This window comes from Podarcis filfolensis (genome assembly GCF_964270895.1).
Source record: "Podarcis filfolensis genome assembly, chromosome: 1".
Lineage (NCBI taxonomy): Eukaryota > Metazoa > Chordata > Lepidosauria > Squamata > Lacertidae > Podarcis > Podarcis filfolensis.
In genome coordinates this window covers 107,611,629-107,626,529 of record NC_139604.1, presented here as the reverse complement: position 1 = coordinate 107,626,529, position 14,901 = coordinate 107,611,629, and the positions used below count along the sequence as shown (strand labels likewise).

Here is a 14,901-nt window from a genome sequence, read left to right as displayed (position 1 = left end):
CTGTACGAGACATTACAGCCAGAACACAGAAATTGCACGTGGAAGCAACCTCTTCCTGGATTAAGTTATCATGGAAACCAGGTGTTCTACCGGTAACTAGAGAGGCAAGTCATTACAGAATTACCCAGAGTAACTTCTCTCACCAGTGTAGTATGTAAAAACATGTTAACACTGATAAGAGAAGAGGTAGGTATGGTAAATTGTAAGTAGGAATAAAATAAAATAAAGACCAGTAGCACCTTAGAGACCAACTACCATAAGTTTGTTCTGGGTATAAGCTTTCGTGTGCATGTACACTTCTTCAGATACACAGATACTCTGTAAGTAGGAATGTCATGGGAAATCAAGTTGGACATCATAAATCTGAATAGCTCTGCTCAATTTCAGCCATCAAGACTTAGGGTGCGATGTGAAGAATAGCCCACAATGAGTGGCACAGGGGCCAAGGTCCCTTCGGCCCTCCCAATAAAATATTTGAAGGGGCTGTGCTCCCCAAAGTTAATGGACATTGCCATTCAAATGGTGCACATGCACCGTGTAATATGATTATGTGGTGCAGGACTTACCTGCCCCCCATATTTTATTCAAGTTGGCACCCCAATGATTGGGCTGTCCCCAGTTCTGCTTGCAATATTACTGCAATAAGAACATAAGAAGAGCCTGCTAGATCAGGCAATGATCCATCTAGTCCAGGGGTCAGCAAACTTTTTCAGCAGGGGACCGGTTCACTGTCCCTCAGACCTTGGGGGGGCGGATTATATTGGGGGGAGGGGAATGAATGAATTCCTATGCCCCACAAATAACCCAGAGATGCATTTTAAATAAAAGCACACAGTCTACTCATGTAAAAAAACCAGGCAGGCCCCACAAATAACCCAGAGATGCAGTTCAAATAAAAGGACACATTCTACTCATGTAAAAACACATTGATTCCCAGACCGTCCATGGGCCGGACTGAGAAGGCAATTGGGCCGGATCTGGCCCCCGGGACTTAGTTTGCTTACCCATGATCTAGTCCATCATCCTGTTCTCAGAGTGGCTGGTGAGAAATCCTCAAGCAGAACCTAAGCTCTAGTGAGCACTACCCCCCACCCCCAACCATGGTTTCCAGGAACTGGTATTCAGAAGTGTTACTGCCTCTGTCCATGGTAGCAAAGCATAGCCACCGTATCTAGTAGCCATTGATAGCCTTGTGGATTTGTCCATGGATTTGTCCAATTCTCTTCTGAAGCCATCCAAGTTGGTGTCCATCATTGCTTCCTGCAGGAATGACTTCCATAGCTTAACTATGCCCTGCATGAAGAAGCAATGACAAAGAAGGAATGCTGTCTTTTTTGCCTCCATCCTCCAATCGCATCTCCATTGGAACTGGTGCTGGCCCCATCGTTTTTCTGTCAGCACGCTCTGGTCTTTGCTAGGCAGCCAGGAGAAGGAGAGCCTTCCTGGCCAACCAACCTAAACAGAATCAGCCCCTTCAAGCAGTGGATCAAACATCAAGCCACCCATAATGGTTTCAGCTGTTCAAGAGGGCTGCTCATGGGGAGTGAGTTGCATGGCCTGCTGCTTAGCCATCCCTAATTACAACATATATTCTTGCTTTCATATATTAAAGGATGCTCACCACCAGTTACACGTCCCACACATGTATCTGTGAGCAAGCCGCAATTCTATAAGTCATCACTTCATATCTTCACTTTGCATACCAACTTTATCTCCAAATGCTTTAGCATAAAATGCAAACAGAACTGGAAGAAGTTCACATTAAAAGGTCAGAGGCAGGAGCTCTGTCCAAGCATGAAGTCATGGTGGTGCTAACTGTAATGAGGGGTTGGAACATGCACACTGAGCCTGCCCCCTCCAATCCTAACCTTCTAGCTTTGAACATTTAGATGTCACAGGGAATCCAAGCACATTCAACTAAACTCTTTCTTCAGGAGTGGAAAGGCCATTGCATGTAAAGAACCTCCACACATCCTGTCCCCTCACACATTTGACCAACACCTGAAAAATGCAGAAAGTTAATTTCAGACATCATAGGTCTATGGAGAGGAATTCCTTCACAGTTGACCATGATGGCTATTTGTTGAGTACTGAAGAGCAACTTGCAATTGCTCTATACAACCAAAGGAACCCTGACATTTAGATATCCATAATCTTAACTGCAGCTCTGATTTTGAAGAGCAAACAAGCACAAAAGAAAAACACAGAGAAGAATGAGCACTAAAGTAAAATGTTTGCGATTTAAACTGTATTTAATTCAAGTGAACTCGGTTAAGTAAAGGTATTGTGTAATTAGTCAGCATCTCTTGATGTGGAATTAAGGAAAATCAATGGCCCATGTTAACATTATAAGAAAGAAAGGCAGATCTAACAACTCAGCTGAAGGAATTCTGCTCTCATGAGTTGGCACAATTTAGCTGAATACATGTCATCTTGGGTGTTCAGTGTAATCTGTTACATCCAGATTATTTCTACAGTGCCAACATTATGTGCAGCACATTACAAATAGCAGGCATTGGAGCTCTCCACCACATAGAGCTTGACTTTACAATCTAAAAGTGACACAGGGAAACAACCCAGGAATTGGGGGAGGGGGGTGAAGTCATGGGCGGCCAGGGCAGAATGAAAGATACTGTCAATGGCACACAATTTCGTTTAGTGAAAATACTGAAGATCTCTGCAATGTCAAGTTCAATTACATGTTGCAGCTGTTTTGGGGACATGTTGGTATTACACCAAAAAGTTTTCTGCAACATACATATAAAAAGTAGACGCAGCATATGACTGTACAGCCATCTATAAAGACAGCCATTTGGGCAACCAAGTTTCCCAAATGGGTGACTACAAACATATTTTACTTCCACACAAACATCTGCTGTAGAAAATACTTGTATAAGAGGATAACATTTCCTGCAACATTCATAATGTAGAACTTTCTCCACAGACAGCATAGTGCTGAGCATTTCTGCAGCCATCAATGAGACCATGGGGCATTAAATGCTTTGTGGGAAATGGTGATTAACTTTTTTAGCTTTAGTTCCCTTTTCCCAGGGAACTCTGTGAATTGTAGATCTGTGGGGGAAAGAGGGGTTTCCTAACTAACAACTCTCAGCACCCTTAGCAAATTGCAGTTCTTCCCAGGATTCTTTGGGGAAAGCCACGACTGTTTAAAAAAGTATGATACTGCTTTAAGCTGTAGTGTAGATGGGGTCTTAATTAAGCTATACTTGCATCTAAGATGCACTCAGAATATTCAGAGAACAACAAAATACCATGGAAGTGGTATGTCTGTGCATAAATATTCAGTGGAACAATAGGGAGCATCACTGATAGATCAGCTAATGCAAAGAAGTTACAAGCCCAGACTGTGCCTCTGCATTTAAGCCTTCCAGCTTCTTTACTTTAGCAAAGCCATCTTATCTCCCAAAATGATGAAGATTATGCCTTAAACAGTCTTCTCTCAACTTTTACCAAGCAAAGTGATCATTTTCCCTAAGATTCCTATCTCTCTGTTTCCTGGCCACCATTCATTGGCACTCAGAACGCCCAGGGGGCCTTAACCCTCTGGAGAGCAAATTCTCCCATTGCCTCTTTTGAATGGAGATTTGACAGCATTTTTCATTTCACTGATCTCCCTCTCCTCCCTCTCTCAGCAGCTGTGAAATGCCCACTGGTTATCAGCCTCATTATGTATGTGTTATTGCTGGTATCTTGACTGTACATGGCTTGAATGTATTTACATGAATCTAAAGTCTTCCATGATGCTCTAGAGCTTAAATAATTCCTGCTGGAACAACCTCTTTAGTCCATAAGACACAGAAGCTGGATGAGTCTCCTAACTTTCACACTACCTTGCCCACTCAGTTTAAAACTAAATCAATTGCAATCCTTTTGTGAGGGCCTGTCTTCAAAATAGCTAAAGGCCTGTTTCTCAATAGCTAGTCCAAGGCCAACACCTTCCAAGCTTTTCTCCAAGCATCTGTTTCTTCTCTCCTCTTCCTCAGTTACATTCCATGCTGCTTTATTTCTCCCATGCACCCAATTTCCCATTGACACAATTTGCACGTAACACAAACCAAACCATGGTTTAGTGTGAGCTTGCCGGCATATGGGATTTCCTGGAGAGGAAATCAGAGCTGATTTGCTTCTCTAATCCTGCTGCGCTGCTGCGACCTAAGCGGTTGTTTGGCTTAGTTTATTGTTTGACTCATGGCTTGCCTCACTCCAGACAAAACACAAGCTGGTGTCAAGGTTTGTTTTTGGTTTAGACCCTGCAGTTTGTCTGGAGGAGACAAACCATGAGCCCGGGTTTGGATGGCACACTAATCTAAATCATGGCTTAGTTCACAGCAGTTTAGCAACAGGAGGAATGGAGGAGAAGCAAAGCAGCCATGATCTCCTCTCCAGAGTCCACCTGCTCATGTGTCTGCCCCCAACAATAGGTATTCAGATACACCAGTGCTATATTATGAAAACTACCAGCCCTAGGAAAGGGCCTTGTTAGCCTGCTTGATAAACTCAGTCCCAGTAAAAACAGTCTCTTTCTCCATCATCGGGGAGGGGGGGAACACCTACAGATATTTTTGACTGTTCTACACTCCCACAGACCCCCTAAATGGAGTTGGTTGTCTGCAGCTCATAGTTTGAGAACCTCTGCATTAAATCATATCAAACAAATGAAAGAGTTGCTTACATCGAAGCACCATATGTAAGCAGTTTCCATGTCACTCATTTTATTTATTTCACACACTGGCATGCCTTCTTTCAATTTGCAACACTTCCAAGGCAGCTCACAGCATTCTTTTTAAAAAAAAGCCAATTATCAAATACAAAATAAAACTGTTTTTGACTTTGGCTGTTGTTGTTTTTAATGGGGTTCCTAAACATTTTGACAACGGAGCCTTACTGAGCTTCTGCACTGGTGGATTCCCTTTCAGTCTTGCATTATGTGCTGCTTCATTGCTTTGAGTCACCCTCTTTCAGATGTGGCAGCTCCAAGGCAAATATGACAGGCTACAATATACAGCACAGATGAGGGTCAGGGATGCTCCCTTCATTTCGTCACTGCATTAACCCAAGCAGCGCAAGGGAAATGTTTCTAAGAAGCTATTTAAAGGGCAGCACTTGCTGGAGTCACAGCCACATCCGCCTAGGACATTTACTTTGTTAGGAATGATTTACCCCTTCAGAAATGAGTCACATCCTGGTAATGACAACTGAATCACTGGCTGGAGAAATAAAAATGGCATTGCTCAGCCCAGCCTTGTCTTTTCAAATGTCTGTACCAGCCTGTATCCTATAACCTGATGAACAATTACAAATCTCCCTTCCCTTCATAAAAAAGAACAATGAGTGAATGAACACTAGACAGGGATAGCCTGTTGTCTATGCTCTGGTAACCTCTAGGTTAGATCACTGTAATGTGTTATACATAGGGCTGCCTCTAAAGACGGATCAGAAACTTCAGCTGGTGCAGAATTTGGCCAGGTTGCTCACTGGGGCAAGGCAGTTTGAGCACATTACACTGATCCTGGCTTGACTGCACTGACTGCCAATTAGTTTCTGGACCCAATTCATAGTGCTGGCTTTGACCTATAAAGCCTTTAACAGCTCAGGAACTCAATACCTCAAGGATCACCTCTTCTCAAATGAACTGGCCCTGCAATCATAATCTGAGACCCTTCTTTGTGTGCCTCCTGAACAAGAAGTTCAGAGAGTAGCAACACAACAACGGGCCTTTTTTGTTGTGGCTCCCCATTTGTGGAATGCTCACCCTAGGGAGGCTCACCTGGTGCCTTCAACATATATCTTTAGCTGCCAGATGAAAACATTTCTCTTCAATCAGGCATTCGGTTGATTAACATTCTATGGCTTTTAAAACGTGTTTGTGGGACAGGTTTTATTGGTTTGTGTTTGTGTGTTTTTTAAATGTATTTTGTATTCTCATTTTGTGTTTTTCTGTTGTGTAACTGCCCTGGGATCTTCAGCTGAAAGGCAGTACACAAATTTATAACAACAACAACAACAACAACAACAATAATTCCAAACTTGTTCCCAGAGTTGTACCTCTAATTCTTCTCCAAAATCTTTCCCCCATTTTAGTCTTAATGAACTGAGAGGAAGGGTGGTCAATTGTGTGAGGATTTAATATAGTTGGGAGGTGATTTCCTTTCCCAGTGGGTTGAATATGTAGAGCAGTTGCTCAAAACTATTTAAGCCATGTAATGCATGAGTTTGGCTGATTTAAAAATTATAGAATGTGGTGTATGTCTAGCCAACCACATGGTATATCTCCCAATATAAAATTTATTTCTGGAGCTGTAAGGGGCTTTTGATTAGTGTAGAAGTCTCTGAGTTTATATACTCCCGCTGTTTCCCACCTATTCCTGCATTGCAGGGGGTTCTACTAGATGACCCTTGGGGTCCCTTCCAAGTCTTCCAACTCTACTGTTCTATGATTCTATGAGCCTGATTTGGCTGCTGTGCAAAAGGAAGAGTGTTGAGTTATTGCGACTAAGGGGGAATCAAATGGTAAAAGTTTTCCACGTGGTCAAATCTGATTTTAGAATGGGGTTAATAATGGAGTAATCATCACTTATTTTGATATCCAAACCCTGGTTAATTTTAACTATGGTTTATGAAGCAAGTCAACATCAAACTATGGATTCTGAAGTTGACTTGTGTCAACAAAGCACTGTTAAGATTAACCACACTTTAGGATTTGGGTGCATTATGAAAATGCAGTTAATCTAAAATGGAAGTGAAGGCTTCTGATCTCCTAGTTTTAATCTCAAAGTGAGTTTCAGAGCATTCCTGAATTTGTTTTATCCTGATGGTCCTTCACAAGTATGAACATTAGGTGGAATGTGAAATAGGGAGGGATTTGTGTGCAGCAGTAAGGCAGAGGGACGGAGAAGCTTGCGTCTGATTTTATGGCTTGCTCTAGTCCCCAAACTCTGTTTTCTTTCAGTTCTAGGCTTTAGAAATGTAGAAAGTTTCATTTTAGACACAAAAGTGTGTGCACTCCTTATGTCAGTTTTACATGTGAACCCGGTCACATTCTTGACTATAATGAGTACCACCACTGATGAATGTCATAAATGGTTATCTAAATACTTTTGAGCCTTGATTTTAATTTCATCAAGTACAAGTTGGGAGGTGCAGGGGGGAATGGAAAGAACAAAGTGGGCATCACAAGCATATTGTATGAAAGCAGAGTGTTCGGGTTGACGACTTGAAAGAATGTTTATGCAATTTGCATCAAACAAGGAATGGAAGTAAATTTGTCTGAAAAGTTATTTAGCATGCTTTTGCTATTCAGTTAGATTCAAGATCTTAAATTGGCTTCATGCATGCTTAGGTCAAACCACTTTCAGAAGACCTCATTTCAATTAAAAGCAAAACCCAATGGAGGAGGAGCTGTCAGAGGCTTAGAAATTGAGGACGGGTGTGTAAGCCTATTGCAGGCCATGGGTGCAGGGAAGGAGCCTCCTCACTTTTATTTTAAATCATTATTCCCCAAATATAGTGCAGTTGGTTTCTTGAACTACAGCTTGCACAGATGTTGGAACAGAGTTGTTATGGCACAGTAATAAGTAAAATGCTTCTCTATACTGTTCCAACAGTCATTCCTTTATTATCATGGCCTTAACTGCTCTGTGTCATCATCTATCGTATGTTATCTCTGCAGTTGTTCCTCTTCTGTATCTAGGTATGGCACTGATATCCATTTCTGTTATATATAACAGAGCTATAAGAACATTTTATATTCCTGGTAAACACATTACATTTTTAGGTAACCGTATTCCAAATGGAATATGGAATTCTTCCATATCCACAAAAATGATGATCACTTGAAATCTCATTCAAATGTCTCAACCACAGTAAGTTCGTTTCTCATCTGCAAAATTCAACCAAGAAGAAACAGAAGCACCATCCCATGCTCCAAAAAATATCTCCTGGGATCTTTCCTCTTCCCTCCACACTAAATTCCCAGGCCTCTGACATCTCTTCTTCTTTTGTACTTTGCACCACTGAAGTTGAAGACAAGAGCAATTCATTTTTCTTGGATTGAAGCTCCCTTGGGCAATAGCAGTTTGGCAAGCAAGAACGGCTGCCTTTTTAACTCTTCTGCTGAACTGTTTGACAAGGGGAAATCCCTAGGCATACAATTGGCTAAAGGAAAAGCAGACACCCTACTACAACCAACCATATTCCCCACCTTTATAAGAGTTTTAGTGTAGAGCAGCATTCCAGGTGTGAGCCCCTACTTGCAGTCCAAAGTGATACAGCTCAAACACAGGTTTACTGAGATTTACTAGACCTCAGTTGCAGGAGAAACACAGTGTTGGACAAGCTCATTATATAAAGTTGGTCAATACTGACAAGATGGCTGCAGAGCAGCACTGGAAAGCATTAGTGAAATAATGGTTTGTTCCCCACAGATGTGTGTCTAACACCTTCATTATACACCTTCCAGAGGATGCTGAAGACTTCTTCATCCTGCCTTTTGATACTTTTTAGGACTCACCTTATTTTTTATTGTAAGTTGTTTTAAACTGTTTTTGGTAGTGTGTTTTAATGTTCTAACCCACCCCATGGGCCTTAGGTGAAGGACATATTATTACTACTACTAATAATAATAATAATAAATGCATTGTATGTGCAACCAGCCTTCTTTGAATCCTTACATGGCTGTATGCAGTAGCAAAAAATATATGACATTATACAGAACACTGTATCAGGCATCAAAGGGGGAAGGCAGATGGAATGAAATTATCCTCTGTCTTACATTAATGTTTGAGCTAGAGGAGGTTTCAGAGGACAGATTTCTTGGGTCAGGTTCCAAAACACAGTTTTCTGAGTCAGGAAGTGCATGCTTTGGCAACACCTCTAAATGAAAATAACCATATCCACATCTTTGTAGTGTACAAATGGTGAAGCAGCCTCCTGGAACACGACCCAATAATGTGTCTGGGATTCTGACTGACCATGCCTGTATATCACTTGATATCTCATTGATTTGCCTGTGAATGTTTGAATTGACTTCATTTAAAAATATTTTACTTTGGATAATGCCAAGTGATATTTAAGTGTGGCTTTGGTCTCTATTGGCTGATTCATACCCGATAGCCATCAGTAGATTTTACTCATCAAATGATTAGTACATATATATAGATTGGCCCACAAACTATTTTCTGGTCATTTTCCTACCATGAGTTTTCAGAATACAAACAGGGAAAGAAAGATCAGAAGCAGCTGGGAGCCTTTTATACAAAGATGCGTTAAGGGATCCAGTATTTACACTGATACAGTTAAAACAGTAGTCAAAATAAAATTGCACAGCCCTACTTATAAAAGGTTTAGAAGTCATTAAACCCAGGGTCTCTTTGAATCTGCTGTGTATGATTCTTAAGTCCCTTTCAACATTCAAGGGTATTTGGATCAGTGACTTTTCCAATTGGGGTCCATTATCACTGCAAGATGCTATGGGAGCTGCTTTTGCAGCATTCGCAACTGGAACAGATGTTGCAATTACAAGGCACCTCTCAAGGGGTCTAGTTTTGTGCAATTGTCCTCCCAAATTTAAAGACCCAGGAGACTGGGCTAGCTCAAATGAGCAAGACCATGGACATCAGGGGCCTTTCCAGAACCAAGCTGCAATCTCTGTTATTTCCAGCACTTAGGCTCCCTGCAAGGCCAGACTGTTCACTCCACTGCACAAAATCATCATGCTGAGTGTTGTCCAGCAGCACCTGAGCTTTAGCAACAACTGTGCTTTAGAACAGTCCATTAGCACACCAACCTTAATGAAAATGGAAGCTGCTAATGAAGCCAAGAGGCAGCAGCCACCTCCACTTTACGGAGGGCAATTAAGCTGGGTGGAAGAAGTGGCAATAATATTAATACCTGATAGTGCATTACTGATGCTATGGCCAAACTTTCAGCTTCTTCTTCTTTTAAAGTTGTTTACCTGTAACATACTATGTCCTATCTTTGGCTGATGCTACAAAAATGTTTCCTATAAAATGAAGATAGCCATTCCAAGGAAATTCAGCATATGAATAAAACAAGGACCTAGAAAACAAGGACACATTGGGGCAGTTATGAATGAAAGAACTAATGGGCTCCATCCATCCAACCCACAAACACATCAGTGAAACCTGGATACCAGCTAGAGACAGTGCGTTTCGACCAACCCAGTGGTCAAGTCCAGAGGTTTCATTTATCATCATCATTATCAAACCTTTATTGGCATCACATACAAACATTCAGAATAAATAGGCCAGTGCGATCTTGTCGCCATTTCAACAGTACAGTCATTTGCCAAAGGGAAGAAGAGGCGAGCAAGATTTCATTTATGCAGCTTTCAAAAATGGAAAACGTTTGCATCACCAATCAAGCCTTTAACCCTACCAGTTTCAGTGGAACTGAGCCAGCTTCAATCCAAATATTCTGGCCTATATGATTTGTAGATTTAGCTGCCTGAATTTAAGATCCAGTGCATACATGAAGGAGGTTTACACACTCTTGCATGGCACACTGTAGCTAGGGAATTGCATATGCCACCATGAGAAACGAGAAGTTCCTGTACATGTGTCAAAAAGAAGGGCTATAGGCTAGTGCTCTCCCTTGCGTGCTAGTTTTCTTTGTGAAGGGGGGTGGCTTTGTTGAAGGGACTAGATATTTGATTCCCCCACTTGCAGATGAAGTGTGAAAAAGGGTTGCAGCAGGTAGAGCATCAGCTTTGTATACAGAAGGAATCAGCAAGTAGGGGTGGGAGGGACCCTTTCTGAAACCCTGGAGAGCCACTGCCAGTCTGTGAAGACAATACGAAGCTAAATGGACAAATGTTCCAACTCGGGCAGCATCCTATGGTCCTATGTGATACAGTCTAGGAAAAGCTGTTCAGAGGAGTTTCTTGCATGTGAAGACTGGCTCTATGCTTGGTCAGTAATATCAGAGCATTTCACAATCAACTTTAGTAGGGCTGGGGTTACACCCATTGCAGATACTTATATCCTTTACCCCCTCTATGGTGATTCACACCTTTAATATGCTATCCTTCTAAGAAGTGTAACAGGGAGCGAGGACACAGAATGTTGAGTCCCAGTCCCACACCAGCCATTGTATCACCTCATTAAAGAAGCATTAAAAAAAAAGTTTCCCACATGGCTTTCCTCATTATTCTTGGCAAGTACCTATCAACCAGCTCCTTCAACATTACTGAAGTAGATATGTATGTCAGTCAGAAGTGAATTAGTTTTCCCAGTAAGATTATATATGGGGCACTGTGTCAATGAACACCATGTAGTTTAGATTGATTAGTTCTACCACCGGCTCTCACTCCTTAATTTGCTAGTTTAAAACATGCACGCGCACGCAAACACAAACACACACACACACCAAGTCTGTCTATAGTAAAGTATTCTATTTCTGTTATCCAGAAAATTCTGTCCTGTGAAGTTACGTATATATGTTTCTTGGTATAATTTCCTATTTTTCTGTAGTTGTTGATAGATTTCAAAAAACATGATTTCTGGTTTGTTTCACTGTATAAGCTTTGAAGCAAAAATAGTAATGCTCATAAAGCATTGAGTGGGTTGGAGCAGACATGGGACAGTAAAACAAGCAGTGACTCATAAGCAGAAATCCTATACACGCTTGTTTGGAAGTAAGCCTACTGAATTCAACAGAACTTACTTAGGTGTAGGATGAGGCTAGCTAGTGTAGCATTATGGGAAAGAGATTGGTGTACAAGTCAAAAAGTCATCTACTTGAATCTTACTAGTGCAATGAACTCACCTGGTCAGCCTTCCCCAAACTGGTGCCCTCCAGATGTTTTGGACCACAACTCCCATCAACGCCAGCCAGCACAGTTGTGTCAGCTGGGGCTGATGGGAGTTGTAATCCAAACCATCTGAAGGGTACCAGGGGGAGGAGGCTGACCTACACCCTCTTGGGCACTCTACCTCAGCTTCAGCCCGCTCTCACCAATATATGGGGTTATAATTACAGATGCTTGAAGAATTCAGCTTGCAGCTCCCGAACGAATGTGCAAATCACAACTTAATTTGCTTTCACACTTCCTGAATGTTTTGACACAGTTCTCAGCTTAAAAAAGAAGTATCAAAATATGTTTAGAAATGCATATTTTTCAAGACCACTTTTAGAAATATGTATTGATTTGAAATACTTAGTAATATGCCAAATTCCACATGAAACATGAAAAGAGGACATAATGGGTTTGTGGATGAATATATGCAAAAGTGAAGTGTTCCATAAGTAGACTGATTCCTCCAACCTGAAATATAACAGCACTGGTCTAACTTTCAGAGTTGGTCTTACAAAATGGCAATAGCCCTATTCTCTTTCTTTGTTTAATCAACACAACAAGAGGTGAGAGAGAGGGAGGACATGCTCCCTAGCTCCATGCTCCCATCGCCATCTCCCTTCACAACTTGGAGAAATGACTTCTGAAGTGGGGACCTTTGCTACCTGTATAAGAGGAAACAAAGAGCCTGCTGGATCAGCCCAGTGGCTCATGTCATTCAGCATCTTGTTCTCACAGTGAACAACAGGATGTCCATAGGAAGCCTGCAAGCAGGACCTGAGTGCCAAAACATTCTGCCCACTTGCGGTTTCTAGGAACTTGTATTCAGGAGCATACTGCTTCCGATTGTGGAGTTAAAACTTAACCATTGATAGCCTTGTCCTCCATGAATTTGTCCTTAAAAGCCATCTAAGTTGGTGGCCATCACAGCCTCTTGTGGGAGTGAATTCTGTAATTTAATTATGTACGGTATGAAGAAGTACTTTCTTTTGTCTGTCCTGAATCTTCCAAAATTCAGTTTCATTGGATGACCCCAAGTTCTCATGTTAAGAGTGGAAGAAAATCTTCTCCCTATCCCCCTTTTTTGGGGGAAACGGTGATATTGGGTTGTTGTTTTTATTTTGATTATATATTTTGTGGTTTTATATTTTGATTTTGTTCTGTGAACGGCCCTGAGACCTCCGTGTAAAATGCTGCATTTTAAAGTTGGTACTGCTGATGTGAGAACCACTTGAGCTTGTGCATGCCCAGTAACAAACTAATTGTCATGTTGATACAGCCAAATCTTGCCTTAATAAGCTGGAATGTGCACAAACTTCAGACGCTCACTTGCAGCCACTTTGTTCTTCCCTTAGCATGAGTCATGAAACAAGTCAGAAAGCTGCTGTTAACCATTTTGCTGCTTCGTCCAAACTGGGAGACTATGGTTGATAACTTTCAAACAATCCAAAATATGAGATTGTGGTTTAGCATTGGCTTCCAGAGCCTGGGTTATTTGGAAGCTATAAACCATATCTTCCAGTTCAGATGTAATGGAAATTTATGGTTAACTGCATCTTTTTGCTCACTTGCATGAAGGAAGAAGCAAAGCAGCTGCATGTGAGTGCCTGAAGCTCATGCATCTCTCGGTTTATTAAGCTGAGATTTGATCATGTGAATGATCCAAATCATGATATGTAAAACATCTCAGCCACAGTTGTTTCCATGTGCTCCAAGAAAGTTAATTTATTGACACTTATTTGGTGGCAGGTAAGATCTATGCATCAGATATCAGCATTCTGGACGTTAGGTCAATGGGGGTTTGCAGGTGTCGATTGCCACTTCAATACCTGTTAATAATGTACCATCTGAATCAATCATCAGTGCATTGACTACATAGAGAAAATGGAAATGCAAATTAAAAATGCAGTTGGCAAAGTAATGAGTGAAAGGAGACTTCCTGAAGCTGTGTGGTGTGCACCATCCTTTGTAATGTTCTTGTATGATAGCTTTCAGCAAAACTAAGATCCCATTGTAGTCTCCAACCCTTGGGCATTCCCAGGATGAATCAATGAACCAGCTTGCTTCAGGTTCTCCCCATGCCATGGCTAGGCATTCAGAATGAACTCTGTCAACCATCCCCAACACCTGGTGCCCTGTATTTACACTGTCACTACTTAAACATAATATTTCCAGGCAGCTGAAGCAATAACAATAATACAAAGTTCTGTTGGCTGGAAAAAGTGGCCTGTTGTGTACTCTCACTTGTGCTGCTGCATTATTTGTACTCCTGGGAAGCCAAAAGACCTACAATTTAACCTTCCCATGAATGGATTGAATAACTAGCTCTATTTACAGCTGTTTATGTAGCATCCCAGAAGGCAGTAGGCAAACACCTGAACATTGGCAGTCACCTGCCTGTAACCAGAGCCCTGTCGTGTAATAAATATGCAGCCCATCAAGAGCCAGCCGGATAATCTGGTAATAAGAGATGCTTGATTTCATTTTGTTCTTTCATCATCCCCCTTTCCTTATCCCTTGCATGTACTCTATACAATTTATGGGAGCAAAGCAAAATCTCCATATACAATGAAAGTTAACCATCCCATTTCCTGGCAAACTGTAGGACTCATATCTCCCAATAAATGTTTATTTAGTTTTTATTTGCCAATATCGTAAGTTGATTCTTTCCCACCAGTCATCAACTAAGCAAACAGAGCTTGCAACAAAAGGCAGTTTTGCAAAGAATACAATACACAGCTTAGGAAATGCATGTTTCTAAATATTGGTCTGATATGCCTGCAGCTACTCACATATGGCTAATGGCAAATGCAGTGTTAAAATCATTAGTGGGAGTTCATTCCCTGGGTTCTGTGGTTTTGCCTTTAGCTCACTCTATAACTTATGCAGACAGCTAATAGTGAGACCAGAGCCAAATAACTTATATGGAAGGATACCAATCAAACTGTGATGCTACAAAGCCAAACCTCAGACTTAGTCCATCACTTGAGGCTGCTGTCTATCAAACTCTTGGCCCTCAGTCATGGGGTAGACTGTGCTACATACCCTTTGGAAAAACCCATCCAACA

The 14,901-nt window shown here is 41.5% G+C and overlaps 1 protein-coding gene across 26 annotated transcripts in view; it reads right to left on the bottom strand.

Annotated features, from left to right (window-relative positions):
* NRXN3 (neurexin 3) overlaps positions 1 to 14,901 on the bottom strand; it is a 1,197,396-nt gene that overhangs the window by 1,046,045 nt on the left and 136,450 nt on the right. The gene's annotated exons all lie outside the window — the stretch shown is intronic.